The following is a 17,298-nucleotide window of genomic DNA, read 5'->3' as shown; positions in this document are numbered from 1 at the left end:
CCCCTTAACAATTGTATGTATTGAGCTGTACTGTACCCATTCTGCAATCTGTTAATAAAGTTTTCAATCAATCAATCCATCCATCTACCCCACTTGCCCAAGTATGTGCGTTTAAATAGTTATACTAATTAATACTGCGGCTTGGTCATTCTCCAACTGCGGGGTTGCTTTAGAGACACCAGCGGTTTATATTGTGTTGTCTGGTGATTCACTCCCACAAACATCTATTCACAGAGCCAGTAAAGAAAGAAACAAGCTCCCTCGAAAACAAAAGAACAAAAATAACTTCAGAGATGGGACACAATACAATTTCACCAGAGCATTCATCCACCACAGCACAGCCACCTCATTTAGCCAGACAGGCAATATATATATATATATATATATATTTAAACAGAGCTGATCCCCCACAGGATCAAGATAGACCTAAAACAAACAATTTGCATACTGCTACCATGTAATCAGCTTTTATAAGGCTTTTCTTCAGTATTGAATTTTAGGCCCGAAAATGAGAGAAGGCAGCAATTACAGTACAATCATGAGTAACGTTGGACATTCATCACATCTGCTGACTCCCAGGCAGAGAAGTGAAGGCTGCAGAGATATTTTCCAACATCTACATTAGAAACGTTCAAAAAGCCTTTTCACAGACCTGTAACTGAGGCCCTAGCCCAGTGTTTCTCAAAGTGGGGGGCGCGCGGCGCAGAGGCATGACAGGGGGGGCCTTGAGATTTATTTAAAAAAGAAAAAAAAAATTGGATTACAGAAAATTATCACTAAAGTGCTATCTGTTGCAGCTGCACTGTTCTCCATGAAAATACCATTTCTCAAAATCTGAAAATCATTATTTAATAAAACACAGAAAAGGATCACCAAGTTACTCTGGATAAAAAAAAACTTTACAGACAACATTGAGACAAAGCTTCCTGACACATCTCCATCCAAACTCTTGGAAGAACTCTTTGAAATCTCATCTGATACCACCTAGAGAGCTAGTTTCAGAGTGTGGTGCTGAGTACCAAGTATCTCATGATGCAGCAGTTAAGGTGTTGATACCATTCAGCACCACATACAGTATCTGTGTGAAGCTGGCTTTTCATCCATGACAGCTCTGAAAACAAAATATAGGGCCAATTTGAAAGGTCACGATATTGGTGTTATTTCAATAAATTTAAACATGGCCCATTTCATGACTTTTGTTGGGACGAGGGGGGGGGGGGGCCCAAAATATTTTGGTCCGCCAAAGGGGGGCCTGACAGAAAAAGTTTGAGAAGCACTGCCCTAGCCCATTAAGTCAACCTTTAACAACAACCATTAGCCTCCATTGAATGAATGAATGAAAACTTTATTTAACAGATTGCAGAATGGGTACAATACAGTACGGCTCAATACACAAAATTGTTAAGGGGATGCAGACCAAAGAAAGACGTTTGTCTTGTTTACATCAGGGTCCCCCATTTTCAATTCATAGTGACATTTATGACATACACAACATACATGACATCATGACATTTATGGCATAGGGACATACATGACATACAGGTATATAGTACCGTTACATTTGTGACATATATACGATATACATTAGGAGGGGGTCGGTGGGTGGGAGAAAAAATATACATACGGTGGGGAAAGAATATATACATATGGTGGGGAGGAGACTGTCTATTAGGAGGGGGGGGGGGGGGGGGGGGTTGGACATTTATGGTGGCCAGTTTCAAATTGCAGCCTCCCGTAGGTGCTCTTTAAGAGCGGTTTTGAATGTGGGTAGGGATTCACATCTTTTTACGGCTGTGGGTAGGGCGTTCCACATTGTTGTGGTGTAGTTGCAAAATGTGTTTAGTCCCTTGTTTGTGCCGAATCTGGGTTGCACAAGATTTGTGGAACTCCCTCTGGTGTTGTGGGCGTGGTATTCACTGACCGTTGGGAAGTATTTCGACATGTACATGGTGTGGTGTAGTGTATTTTTTATTTTTTTTATCTACTTTTTCTCCCATTTTCAATTTTTCTCCAATCCCAATTTCGTATCGTCCAATTCTACCCTCCCCTGTCTCGAACGCTGTTTGGCCATGCCTCCCACAAGCCGGCTGTAATGTAGACAAAGCCATACATTGCACGAGTCCCCTCCGGTACTCGAGGTAGCAGCCGTCGCATCTTTTCACCTGCACAGCGCGATCTTTCAGCGTCGGGGGTCTGCGCTTTGGAGGGACGCCGCCCCCGTCGCTTCTTGATTCTACTGCGCAGGCGCACCAACCGACCTGTAGGAGTCGCTGTCCACAACGTCCGATCCCCACCCATCAGCTTCCCACCCCCTAACACTGCCAAATGTATTAGTATGAACGACCAGCAAAGCTGAATGCAATGCGGAGAGCTGGGCTCGAACCCAGCGTCTCCTGCATTGGTGGTGAGCGCCTTGCCCACTGCACCACCTAGCCGCCCTGGTGTAGTGTATCTTGAAGACCAGGCCCATTGCAAGTTGCTGTACTCTGTCGTCTACTCTAAGCCATCCTAGGTAGTCAAAGTGGGCAGGGGTGAGGTGGGTTCTAGGAGTAAGGTCAAACCAAGTGGGTTCAGTGAGTGTTCAGCCAGGGCCCACTCTCTGGTCACTCACTAGAATACCACAAAGTGTGTGGGGGCATTTCTTCCCAGTCCAAGCCTTGAGCAAACCCTGTGGTCATCTTTGTTTCCCAATGTTTCCTATGAAATCTTTATTTATGTCTTAGGGAGTCGGACTGGGTATAAAGCAGTAGTATTGCAACATTCAGCGACGGCCTTATACTATGTTTACATTAGGGGTGGGAATCACCAGAGGCCTCACGATCAGTGTTGCAGTGCTGGTATAACGCGGTATAACGGCGTTTTACCTCGGTCACTGAGGCTGAAGTACGCGCAATCGCGCACGGATATGTTCCCGCGTGTACGCGCAGTCACGCACACAAAAATCCGCTGTTCCCATTCGTTGTAACCACCGTTTTTACATAACAAAAGCACAGGTAGAGTAGGCTGACCAAACGTCCTCTTTTGCCCGGACATGTCCTCTTTTCACGCCCTGTCCGGGGCGTGTTTATTAATTCATCGAAATGTCCGGGGTTTCACTGTTTTTCAGTTTCAGTTTCAGTTTCACGCCCCTTTGCGAGCATCTGAAGGCTCGGGGCTGCATTTTTCGCCGAACATATAAATTACCGAATAAAGCGCTATTCGTTGCCGTTCGAATGCCATCTGGATCGCCAAAATCCGTACCTCGGTTCTCGAGTTACATGCCGATATGTCAGGCATGCGACTTTTTACATGGCATTATCCAACCGGACTCCCGGAGAAGCATGCAGCTGCAGAGCCGCAGAGCCAGCGGCGCTCTCTGGGCCGCGCGCTGACGGCCGCGCTGTGAGGCAATAGTATCCAGCTGCAGGACGAGAGCACCAACACTCTCAGTGTTTCACTTTAAGGACCCACACTTTAAGGACCCTCGCTTCCATTGGCTGATTTGGGTCACATGACCGTCCCACCCAATGGCTGAATTGGAGTATTGCACTGCGGGATTGATTGATTGATTGATTGATTGATTGATTGATTGATAACTTTATTAACAGATTGCAGAATGGGTACAGTACAGCTAAATACATACAATTGTTAAGGGGATGCAGACCAGAGAAAGACTTTCGTCTTGTTTACATCAGGGTCCCCCATTTTCAATTCATCATAACATATATGACATACACGACATACAGATAGACAGTACTGCTACATCTATACATTTATGACATATACCAGATTTGCAAATACAGTACTGTTTGTGATACAAAAGTTTCATACACTGCTACCCTTTTCAGCTTCTCTATTTCAAGGCAAAAAAAAAAAAAAAAAAAATCTGTGCCAAAAAAAACTGTGCATGCGCGCGCACGCGCGTGGAGCGTTTGACCTACTGTCAATTTGCCACTGCACCACTGCTCACGATACAATAGTATTGCAATACTAAATATATTGCGATATGCTGAGTATTGCGATATTAATATTGCGATATATTGCGATTTATTACCTTTTTTCAACTGCAAAGTAAAACTTTGTCAACATGTTTTAACTAATAAAATAAAGTTCAGTCTGTTCATCTCACTTCAATCATTTTTATTGCAGAACATGGTATTTTCTCAAGCAGACAGATGTAAACACTGTAATCTGTGTTGCATGTACCTGACAAACTGAACTGTTTGTATTACAGTCATATTCCAACTTAACTAAATGCACATGTGTGCGTGTGTATGGACTACTGTACTATTACAGGTATTGAAATGAACAATGCAACTTCCTTATAAAAAAAATATATATTTTTTTTTAAATAAATATTTAAATATCGATACTTGGCGTCCCTGTATAGACAGTATCGCCACGCAAAGTATCTCGATACTCTACATATCGATTTTTCCCCCACCCCTAGTTTACATACAGTATTTTGAGTACTAGCTTTAGTAGCTTATACGTTTAGAAAAGCAATGGGGGTCATGCTACATTTGGGTTACATTTGTGAAGAAATAAACAGACAAATACAATTTAATATCTTCAATATAACCTATTACACTCCAAATAGACTTTGCCAGAGATGTAAAACCTGGAGTGGAGATTTACAGTGGCGATTTATGCTTTGGAATTGCTCATGTTTGGAAGATACAGGAAAATACAGTGAAAATAACTTCAGATACTAAACTGAATTTTATTTTGACGCTAGGACGTGGATCTTGGGAGACATACAAGGACTTATTATTATAATAATAATAATAATAATAATACATCGGATTTATATAGCGCTTTTCCAAATGCTCAAAGGCGCTTATTATGAACCATAATATAAAAAAAGAAACACCATCTTACTCACAGGCACAGCTGGGGGAAAATAAATCTGAGCTTTCTCCTTCAGAGGCATTAGTTAAAGCCTTTTTAACTTGACTAATGAAGAGTACCGTGGACCACTTTTTTATTGTCTATTTTGACCTCTAACCAAAGATCAACTTCACCAGGCATTTTTATTCAAACCTTTTTAATAATGTTTTATTGAAGCACAATAGCAATTTATTTCATAAACGGATACACACAAAACAACAAACAAAATACCCCCAATTCTCCTTTGTTCACAATAGAAAGAGAAAAAAGAATGTACGTATAAATACAGTAGCAAAATGAAAGATCTATCAGTTCTATCAAGTATGATTTTTTTTTATACACTTTCTCCCATTTTCTATATTTTCTCCCATCCCAATTTCGTATCATCCAATTCAACCCTCCCCTGTCACGGACGCTGTTTCTTGCCTCCCACAAGCCGGCTGCAATGTGGACTAAGTCATACATAGCACAAGTCCCCTCCGGTACTTGAGGTAACAGCAGTCGCATCTTTTCACCTGCGCAGCTCGATCTCTCAGTGGCGAGGAGTAACGCGTGGGAGGCTCACGCTGCCCCCGACACTTCCTGATTCTACTGCGCAGGCGCACCAACCGACCTGTAGGAGTCGCTGTCCACAACGCCCGATCCCCACCCATCAGTTTCCCACCCCTAATACGGCCAATGTGTATTAGTACGGACGACCAGCTAAACTGAAAGCAAATGTGGAGCGCTGGGCTCGAACTGACGAGCCCAGCGTCTCCAGCATTTCGTGGCGAGCGCCTTGCCCACTACGCCACGTAGCCGCCCTCTATCAAGTAAGATTTAAGGTCCAAATGTGTATGTAGATAAATAGATTGATCGGCTTGTTCAATCCCATGAATTAAAGGATTTTTAACTTTTCTTGACTATAGCTCTCTAGCAGGGATGCGTTGCTCATGGGACAGGGTTGCACGTTATGCAACCGGCTCTGTGAGCAGAAGCACGCACAAGGATGTGCACGCGCGTGCACACAGGAATGTGCTGCACTCGACTGATGCGCCAACTCGCTAAGTACCCACTACAGCTACTTTGCATAACAATAGTGCCGGTTGCCAGGTGTGTTCAAATACATTCTCAGATACATTCACACAACTTGTGAATGAAATGTGTTACATTCCATTCGTAGAGGCAATTAGGCATGTCTTTAGTCTGTGCTTATGCAAGGGAACATTTACGCTCTGCTCTATTGGAACTGTCCCTTTAATCATATGCTATCATGAAAACTTTCAACCATGTGCACGCAACTACACCTGCCTGACGCCCACATCCACTCACATATAAGCGGGGTCATGGCCATACTACCAGCTCCTTCCCTACTTTCACCACCTGGAAGTACGTGCTGCAGTGCACCTCTTCAGATCAGTGCTGTAGTAGTTAGTGTTAGTTAAGGAGCTAAGTTTTTTATTTTCTCTCACTCGCAAATTTTCGAGAAAAGAGATATAATGTCTTCACCACCGGAGGGTTTAGACGACTATCGTTCTGACCTCCACCGGCGCTTCAGTCACGGCTTCCTCCGTGCATCGTGGGGCGTTCCTGGCTCCACAGTTGTGGCAGGCAGGTGCGCCTCAGCGGCGCCCGGAGGAGAGTGCACGTCGCCGAGGGGCCGTCGAGCTCCCATCTCCTGTGAGATGGCCGAGTTCCAGCTCTGCCGGCACCTGTTCCCGATGACATGATAGGTCATCTCAGGCAACGCCGTCCTGTGAGGGAGGCAAGCGTTGTCTGCCTGTTCTTCCCTTCAATGGAGGCCTACGTGTCGCGGGGACAGGTAATCCCCTGCATCATCGGCCTCACCCCCACCATAAAGAGCCTGTGTCTGTGTCTCTAGTACCGGCTTCCTGCTGCTCGTCCCAGACAGCGAGGAGAAACATTGTGGGGCTCTTTCTTGTTAGAAATTCGCTTGTCACTGTTCTCGGGTTCTTTACGAGCATACACGCTGTTTCATAAATCAGCGTTTGGTCTTACAAGACTGATCAGCACTGGCCCAGGGTGTTTTTCAATGATTGAATCCGCTTTTTGGGACCGGCGCGCCTTGGTTGCCCAACGTCATAAAAACTGCGTTTTTTTATGCGGTCGGCTGGGACGTTTTTTTTTTTTATATCTCTACCAAGCGCCAGTGGCCCGACTCCGCGAGGTTCGTGACCCCATGAGATTGTGACATGGTGCACGGCATACCGGACACCCTTTCCGCCGGGATACTGTTCTTACAGTTAGCCCCTTAGGCGTGCCTGTCTAGTCCACAGTGCTCCGGGCGCAGGTCAAGTTCTGCTCTCGTTAAGACCGGCCTGGATTGAGGGATCAACCTCCTTGGAGGGTTGTCTCCCCGGTGCGCCAGCTGGCCCCACGACATTGTGGGGGGGAAGCCTCCTTGGACCGCTTCGGAGCGGCGTGCCAGGTGGAGAAGGGCCTTCATCTATTGTAGGCCCTGTCCGATATGCTGGCGATGTGGGGGATGGTGTCACCAGTGACCGTCTGGTGGGGTCTCGATGCCGCGGCCTCGTTGACCTCGCCAGGCCCCTTTTTCGGGATGTGGGCTGGGGCCTCCTCCGCGCCCCGCTGCTACGGCCTTGCCACCGGGTCGGGTTTTTTTTACTCAGACCCGCGATGTTGGGGGCTGTGACGTGTTTTTTTTTGCTTCACGTCCGTTCCCTGGTGGCGTGCTCACCCTGTGCGTTGAGGTACTGTTCCCTCTTCGCACAGGCGGGTCCGGTCTCCCTCCCATCCCTCACTAGAGGGGGGGCGGGGGGGCCCGGATCCTCCCCGGTATTCTGTTGGTTGTAGGGGACCTCAGCGGGTACATCTGTCGGGCTCTCCGCTCTGCTCTTGTGTTCCAATAGAGCAGAGCGTAAAGCCATATGAAATATAACGAAGGTTATCGTATAACCCTAGTTATATGAATATGGCAAGCGCGGCGGCTACGTGGCGTAGTGGGAAAGGCGCTCGCCACGAAATCTGGAGACGCTGGGCTTGCCTGTTCGAGCCCAGCGCTCCACATTTGCTTTCAGTTTAGCTGGTCGTCCGTACTAATACACATTGGCCTTATTAGGGGGTGGGAAACTGATGGGTGGGGATCGGGCGTTGTGGACAGCGACTCCTACAGGTCGGTTGGTGCGCCTGCGCAGTAGAATCAGGAAGTGTCGGGGGCAGCGTGAGCCTCCCACGCGTTACTCCTCGCGAGAGATCGAGCTGCGCAGGTGAAAAGATGCGACTGCTGTTACCTCAAGTACCGGAGGGGACTTGTGCTATGTATGACTTAGTCCACATTGCAGCCGGCTTGTGGGAGGCAAGAAACAGCGTTTGTGACAGGGGAGGGTTGAATTGGATGATACGAAATTGGGATGGGAGAAAATATATAGAAAATGGGAGAAAAAGTGGATCAAAAAAAATGAATATGGCAAGCGCTCTGCTCTGACTCACTGAGGACCCCATGTGACTTGCGTTTCGGCGGTGAAAGACTGGGGAAGTAGCTGGTAGTATGGCCATGACCCCGCTTATGTGAGTGGATGTGGGCGTGGTCAGGCAGGTGTAGGTGCGTGCACGTGGTTGAAAGTTTGCATGATAGCATATGATTAAAGGGACAGTTCCAATAGAGCAGAGCGCTCGCCATATTCATATAACTAGGGTTATAGGATAACCTTCGTTCCTCATAACGGAGATAAGATCTTATCTAGGTTATTTTAAACAACATATGCTTGCCGTTTACATGCACCAACACAACAGTTGAATACCCTATGTATTAATGGGATACTGGTGCATGTGTAAACGTTGTCGAAAATAATACTGGCTCACATTAAAAATATACTTTAAAAACAGGAAAAGGTGGGGCGGCTAGGTGGCGCAGTGGGAAAGGCGCTCGCCACCAATGCAGGAGATGCTGGGTTCGAGCCCAGCTCTCGGCGTTGCTACCAGCTTGGCTGGTCGTTCATACTAATACAATTGGCAGTATTAGGGGCTGGGAAGCTGGTGGGTGGGGATTGGACGTTGTGGAAGCGACTCCTACAGGTCGGTTGGTGCGCCTGTGCAGTAGAATCAGGAAGCAACGGGGGCGGCGTGTCCCTCCCACGGCCCACGCAGACCCTTGCCGCTGAGAGATCGCGCTGTGCAGGTGAAAAGATGCAATGGCTGCCTCCTCGTGTACCGGAGGGGACACGTGATGCAAGGCTTCGTCCACATTGCAGCCGGCTTGTGGGAGGCATGGCCTAACAACGTACGAGACAGGGGAGGGTAGAATTGGACAATACGAAATTGGGGAAGGGAGAAAAATAGAAAAAGTAGATAAATATAGAAAAATACAGGAAAAGGTATTTATATATGTCATGTAACCAAGCCAGGGATCCTTTAGTAATACCCCAGGGGTCAGCACCAGTGCCAAGCTCCGAGCTAAGGAAACACCAATCTAAGCAGCTCCTCTCCTCTAAGGCCAGTGACCACAGGCAGACCAGCGGTGTTCAGTATCCCTCGTTCTCCTGAGGGTGTGTCTCAAAAACAGCTGCACAGAGATTTCCCAGTGGTGAGTCACTGTCTCGCCTATCCACGGCCTGAGCTCATGAGCCGCCCTCCATCTGGAATAACAGAGGATGTCGATTCCACGGGACAAACCAATAGCAGCGGAGCAGACAGCTAGAAGGAGGGTGCAGAGTATTAAAGGACTCCACTACATATGAAAGTTGTTCGCACCAGAGAAACAAAACAAGCTTGTCAAGATCCAAGATTTAAGGCCGTGGGACTCTGGAATATTACACAATATTCCTTCCTGCGTGTTGGCACATTATCCCACAAGAGGAGTGCTCGCTAGCACCAAGATGCCCCAAAGAACTGCACACTTTGACAAGCTGAACGTTATTAATACTGCAGTCACCTAAGAAGGATGAGGCTGGTGGTCTGCTTGCGTGCGAGCCAAGGAGATTGGTCTCCCTTCTGCTCGCCATTAATCAAGTGTGTACTTATAGAGTCAGGGGAGATTATCTTCTTCATCATTATAACATCTGGGCTAAGAGCAAGTGTACACCATCCTTAGGGTCACATATGAGGTCACTACCACCTCTGACCATCACCATCTTCCTATTCCATCAACTGAAGTGAGATGTTGTTACTCTGTTAAGTGGAGACCTATAGGAAGAACGCCTCATACAGTGAGGTCATTTGTAGCGCAGTATATTTGCCTATATTACTACATTTCTACAACTAAATGTCACAAAGACTAAAGACATGTGCATTGATTTTAGACTATCTTCACTAGCTCCTCAGAGTAGTGTCATTAATGGCCAGACAGTGGATTTGGTGACCACGGTTCAATCATTGACAATCGTCTGAAATTTGATTTGAACACTGAAATGGTCTGTAAGAAAGGTCAGCAGCGCCTCTTCTGTCTAAGGAAGCTAGCCAAATTTCAGGTGGATAAGTCCTTGATGATCTTGTTCTATAGGGCCTTCATAGAGTCTGTTGTTTCCTTTGCTGCCATTTGTTGGTATGGAAACCTTGGCATTAAACAAAAGAATGCCCTGAACGGGATTGTGAGGGGGGCTAGCAAAATTGTAGGGGTACAATTCAGGTGTCTGGGTCATATATGATGAGCAGGTGCTCAGGAAGGCTCATCGATTAGAGCGGACAGCTCTCACCCCCTAAATCCGGAGTATCAATTATTGCCTTCTGGCCAATGTTTGGAGACCCCTGCAGCTAAAAACAATAGATACAAATTCTCATTTATACCTACCTCCATTCGTGCCATCAATGAAGGAGGCAGGAGAGGGCGGCTTTGAGATGGGTGGGTGCGGGGATGGTTGTGGTTGCTTGTTTGACTGTTGTCATGATCTGATCCTGTGACCATGTACTGTACATGTCTGTGTTCCTCTTGTTATGTATGTTTGCTGTGTTTTTTTTGGAGCTCCTATTTATCTGCTGTAAGATGAATTACCCAGTTTGGGACATACTAATAAACTTGACCTTGATATATTGCCTATATTACTACCTACTATGCTAATATGTCTATATACTACTCTTTACTCAAGACTGTAGCACTCAAGTTCAACACGGTTTGACAAACAATGTTACTATAGCTGCCAGAGTGCTACCCTTGCTGCTGACCTGTAGTACAGAACTTGTAAGTCGCTTTGGATAAAAGCGTCAACTAAATGACTAAATGTAGTATATGACTGACGTTATGAATCACCGGGTTGCATTTCTGGTTTCGTTGCCGAGAGGAACAGAGGGTGGAGGACGGTGCAACACATTGTGCAGCTCAGTATCATGATGCTAATTTACATATGTGCTTTGCTGAAACAGGGAACTGCCCAGTTGAGGAAGTCGTATAGTGACAATCTTCAAAACTCAGTGACCAAACACGTCGGAAAGGGTTTTTCACTTTCACAAGGCGAACACTGGCGTTTCTCGTAGAAAAGAGGGGGGATGTGTAATTAGAGCAAAACAGTTTTAAAATCATCTGCATGTGGAGAATCCTAACCACAGAGGCACAAAAATGTGACTCGATGAGGTTCTGAACCACAAACTAACAAAGATATTACAAGCCAAAAGTAATAAAAAAGTAAGGAGACACAGGCCTCCAAACAACTGCTGCTGCCTGCCTGGGGGTCATTTCCCAGTTTAGGTGAACCTTAATCTACAGACATGCCACAGATTTTATGAAACACATATTTATTTTTGTATTAATTCATTAATCTTTATATAAATCTTTATAAACACTAAACATGAGCTACTTGCGCACATGCAGCAACCCCCCCCCCCCCCCCCCCCGAATAATTTTTTAAATCAGAAACAATGTGAGGCTATCGTGTTTTTCTTTTCCTCATGTCTGGTCTGGGAGACGACTGATGCCATTTACAGAGCACAGGCCGCTGTTTCAATGCCATTCCATCTACAAATCGAACCAGCAGTGTCAAATTGAACAAGTAAACAGTCCTTGAGGGTAGGGCTGAGAGTATGCCTGAGAGTAGGGCTAAGAGTTATAGGACTTATATAACAGGAGGTGCAAATCCAGGGCCTGCAGAATAATGAAAGACCCTCACCACCCCAACAACAGCCTGTTCAAACTGCTGCGGTCAGGCAAGCGCCTCCACAGTACACGCAAGAACAGAGAGACTAAGGCTCAGCTTCTTCCCCCAGGCCATCAGAACATTGAACACTGATCTCTCCACACACAAGCACACATGAGCACACACATATACACACACACACACACACAACACACATTCTGCACTCGCTCACACACAAATGCACAACAGGTCACTTTAAACATAAGAAAAAGACACTTACATTTTATTTTTTTAATTTAAAAATGTCACTACCTGTTAACACTTTCAGAGCCCTTGATTAACCTTGATTTACCCCGTTGAATGCCACTAAGCGACTGACCTGCAGTTACACAGGGATAGACGATAGGGGGAGCTTTTTTCCAATCTGAGCTCCTGTAGGGGCTGGTGTACCAACGGGAGACTCGGTTGATGAAATATGAATTCAGATCGCTAATAAAAGAATAAAACGATATTTGTCGTCGTGGGCATTCAACGGGCGGGCTGATAAAACGAGATATGTCGTCCGTGGCACTGAAAGGGTTAAGCTGTAGCCCTATTTTCAGAAATTCCGAAAAGGTACATGCCTAAGTAAACGGAGGATTGCTCCACTTCTACAAGGTCAATTTGCTTGGTATCACTATCTAGGAACATCTATGGACCTGGGGGTATGTATTCCCAGTGTCATAAATATTGTGTCTGTTACTAGGCTTGAGTAAATTGTGATGAAACAGAGAATATAAATTATGATTTTTTTTGCATCTTTGCCGGTGAATAACACCATGAAAACATTGAGGTTCTTTTGATTATGCTCACTGAGCTCATTTAGCACCTTCTTCCGATCAAGTGTACAAAAATCTAAGCAAATTAATAAAGGGAGATGATTAAACAGAAGGATTTGTAGATACAGTAATAAATTATAATCCATTTGAATTATAAATTCATATTTTACCTTGAACTTGACCTTATTATGGCCAAATCATCTATGGGTAGGGAAAACGCTCCTCTTTCCAATGGCAGTGTTACATCTGGATTTAGTAATTTCCTCTCAGTTTTACGATAAGAGATAGAATTAGCATTTTTCCGATAAATTCTTATTTTCTGTAAATCTTTAAAAATAAATCTGTAAACAAACGTAGTGCTGAAAATATACACGTTGACTGCTGTTTTGCTAGACTAGAGGTGATGGCAGAGAGGGGGATGAGAAGGAAGCTGGCTGCCATCATGGAGAACCCCTACCACCCCCTCTACAACGAGCTAGTCAAGATGAGAAGCTCGTTCAGCCACAGACTCATCTCATACCCCCCCAACACTCAACTAACCGCCTCGGACAGTCCTTCATACCAGCGGCCATCAGGCTCCACAACAGTGGGCAGTGACTAGCGGCCTCCAGGATCCACAACAGGGGGCAGCGACTGCTGCCAGACATTGCCCTGGGACTAATAGGAACCCAAGGAGGACAATATCCACCTTATGTAGATACTGTGATACTGTGAATAATGTATATTTCAGTGGATACTGTGATAATGTGAATAATGTATATTTCAGTAGATAGTAAATTATAACACTACCTTATGCATACTGCACCTTATGTGACACTGTGAATATATTTTTCAGCTAGTTAGATAGTAAATTATATTGACCTATTTGTTTACACTGCTTGTGTTTTTACTACCTGTACCCCCCCCCCCCCCCTTTCCCCAAGTACTCAAAAGCCAAATTTTTCTCCCTTTGGATTTCAGGCTGTGTTGGCCTGGCTCCACCCATAAGCACTTTGAGTGACAGTCAACCACACAGTCTGCGACTGGCACAGAGAGATCGAGGGAGAGAGGGACACAGAGCATAAAGTTATCTCTCCACTGCTTCCCCGCGAGGTCCAGGTTGTGTGTAAATCAGTATGTGCTACTGCTGCTTCCTCGCGTTTTTTTTTTTTTTTTTTTCTCTCTCTCTCTCTCTCTCTCTCTCTCTCTCTCTCAGGAAGTGAAGATAATTCACTCTGCTATCGCTGTCAACCATAGAGGGAGCGTTAGTTATGCAAATCAGTGCTATATTCACGTCAGCAAAACTGTCAAATCAGAACAGCTTAGTTGAGTGAGGGAGGATCTCGAGACTAGACTGATGAGTCAATATGATAATTAACGACACAGACCACATTGATATAATCCCCAATTGCTAGGAAAACATGCTAATCACTGGAAAAGGCCATTTATAATTAGGGATGCACCGAAAATTCGGCCACCGAAAGTTTTCGGCTGAAAATGGCCAAAAATGGCCTTTCGGCTTTCGGCCGAAAGAGTTTTTTCACCGAAAATATATCACAGAAACAGAAGCAACCTGTAACCTAACGCGTGTTGTTGTGATGATGTCATCAAAACGTGGATTCATTACATGCGCGCTGTGAGCTCTTCAGTCCTGCGTCCTCCTCTTGGGACTCGGGAGCAATGCATCTCCTCGGGAGTCGCGCTGTTTCTATGTAAACTCTGCGCGCAATGAGTCCAATAAATGCGTCTTTAACATACTTTATCCTTATTTACTATATGCCCGTTGCGGTTAATCACTGAGTGATCTAATATGCATATTATTCAGAGGGGGAGGGATTGTGTTTCTCACATTGACGCTGTCTGTCGCGCGTCTACTGTGCCAAAGTCATCTGGGGACTAGAAAGGTGCGCTCAGTAGAGCACAGATGTCCGCCTCTCTCTCTCTCTCTCTCTTTCTCTCTCTCTCTCTCTGATTGATTGATTGAAAACTTTATTAACAGATTGCAGAATGGGTACAATACAGTACAGCTCAATACACACAATTGTTAAGGGGATGCAGACCAGAGAAAGACTTTCGTCTTGTTTACATCAGGGTCCCCCATTTTCAATTCATCAGGACATATATGACATACATGACATACAGATAGACAGTACTGCTACATCTATACATTTATGACATACCAGATTTGCAAATACAGTACCGTTTGTGATACAAAAAGACCCATAAGTGATTATTTATTATTTAAGTTAAGTTTTGCCATAATCATATTTTTCCATAATCAGGTAGCTGAACAACATTGGTAAAAAAAAAATCCTATTCTATGAATCATTTTCGGCCTTTCGGCTTTCGGCCAACTGTTTCCTATTTTCGGTATCGGTTTCGGCCAAGAATTTCCCATTCGGTGCATCCCTATTTATAATGCATGTCCCCTTTAACACATTGACTGCCGTTCACGAAGATCTACGTTTCTGTGGCCCGACCGTTGAGTGCCGGAAACATAGATCTACGTTTCTGTCACAGTATTTCTTTTATTATCTATTGCTAGGGGTACGTGTATTCGTCCCGCGAATTTACAGTACGGCCGTCACGGTGCGGTACACACACCCATGCGACGAATACGCCCCACAGCGCAAACACACCAGTCCCACATGCAGGCACTCGCGAGGTCTGTGCGAGAACAGCACGCGGCACACAGAGTCCCCGACTTCAGTTCAGAGCGGGCGAAAGTGCACGGAGAAAGGCACATTTACATTGGAACAGCTGCAGGGTCATTACAATTTACAGTTTTCTTTTGTTTTCTTGTTCGCCCAATAACGTTAACCAAATGAAACCAATGGAAAGAAACACACGCGCGTCGCCGACACACACACATGCGCCAACAAACACATCAACATTCTCCCCCGCCGGACTCACAGGCACAATCAAATAAAAAGAAGAAACATACTTTTCCGGACAGATCATCTGAGCTCCACTGTTTAAATCCAAATAATCCTCTGCCATTGTTGTAATATGTCATCTGTTCTCTAGTATTCAGTCTCGTCATGAAGTTAAATTCTCTCTAGAAGTGAAACTGAAACTTAGCAAGGATAAGTTTAAAGGGGCAGTAGGCAAGTGGATGCCTGAACACAGAATGACACCAGTATCACTGACTACCACGGCAAGCCTATAGAAAATTATTCTATTTAATAATAATAATAATTTTAAATAAAAAGATATATATATTAACACATCCTGCGCCAAGAGCGAGTTACGCCGTTTTTGCCCGCCATGCGTTGACCGCCAAGAACGACTTACGCCGTTTTTGGGATCAATATTTCATTTTTTCGCCATGGCATTCATAATTCATCCAGCCAACCTCCGGACTCCAGCGGGACCCTGAATGAGATTGCAACGCCTCAATACCGCCGCCTGGTGGATGCTCGGGTGAGTTACACTCTCGCCAAAACCGGAAGTGCCGATCGGTGCGTCGAGGAAATCCCTCCGGCAGTCACATCTTGTTACGGGACTCCAGACAAACACTATAGTGCATTTAGATCGCTTTCTAAACTTAATAATCAATATGATTTCGGCGTTTATTGCGCCATACAAACCGGAAATGGATGTACATGTAGGAGATCGGCGTCAAATAATTGGGATCTTTCTCCTCCAGTCTCATCGGCAAACGGTAAGAGGACACTAAAGGTTATGGATCGCTTTTCTAAACTTAATAATCTATATGATTTCTGCGTTTATTGCGCCATACAAACCGGAAATGGATGTAGATCGGCGTCAAATAATTGGGATCTTTCTCCTCCAGTCTCATCGGCGAACGGTAAGAGGACACTAACGTTATTTTCAGCCCGATTGTTTATTCATTTCACTGCAAACCATCTGATCAATATATCAACCCATACTAAATAAAGCCGTTACTGACGATCAAGGAATTATAAACAACCCCCCCCCCCCCTTTCCTTCATGCATGATGAAGCATAATGTATACCGATCATATACATTTGAATTTTTTTATAGTGTGTATAGGAAAGAAACGCCAATCGATAATCTATCATATGCGTCAGGGCCTATAACTCTCGTTTTTGGAATTACTGCTATACTGTCTAAAAACACTTATATTCTAGACCAGTGATCACCAACCCGTCGATCGCGATCGACTGGTCGATCTTTGAGACTTTCCCTGTAGATCTTCCCCAAAAAAAATGATTTTTTTTTTATCTTTCCCTGAGTCAACATTATTACAGTTCTACTTTTGTTTTGATGTGAAAAGTGATGCTGCATAAGATGACTGCACTTAGCACTGACTGAGAAAGTACATATTACAGTTCTACTTTGACAAACATATTTACAATTAGCTTTTTTTTTTTAAGTGAAAAGTGATGCTGCAAAGGTTGACTGCACTTAGCACTGACTGAGAAAGTACATATTACAGTTCTACTTTATAAAATGCTAATTGTAAATATGTTTGGCAATGTTAATAATATGAGAGTCCACATTACAGTTCTACTTTTGTTTTGATGTGAAAAGTGATGCTGCATAAGATGACTGCACTTAGCACTGACTGAAAAAGTACATAATACAGTTCTACTTTGATGTTTTAATGTTGGACCAAAGCATTG

At 44.8% G+C, this 17,298-nt stretch overlaps 1 protein-coding gene across 4 annotated transcripts in view; it reads right to left on the bottom strand.

Annotated features, from left to right (window-relative positions):
• Positions 1 to 17,298, bottom strand: part of psd3l (pleckstrin and Sec7 domain containing 3, like) — a 305,351-nt gene that overhangs the window by 196,832 nt on the left and 91,221 nt on the right. The gene's annotated exons all lie outside the window — the stretch shown is intronic.

Source organism: Notolepis coatsorum, assembly GCF_963971535.1.
Source record: "Notolepis coatsorum genome assembly, chromosome: 11".
NCBI classification, from domain to species: domain Eukaryota; kingdom Metazoa; phylum Chordata; class Actinopteri; order Aulopiformes; family Paralepididae; genus Notolepis; species Notolepis coatsorum.
The sequence above is the reverse complement of the archived record's forward strand: the minus strand, read 5'-3'. Positions and strand labels throughout refer to the sequence as shown.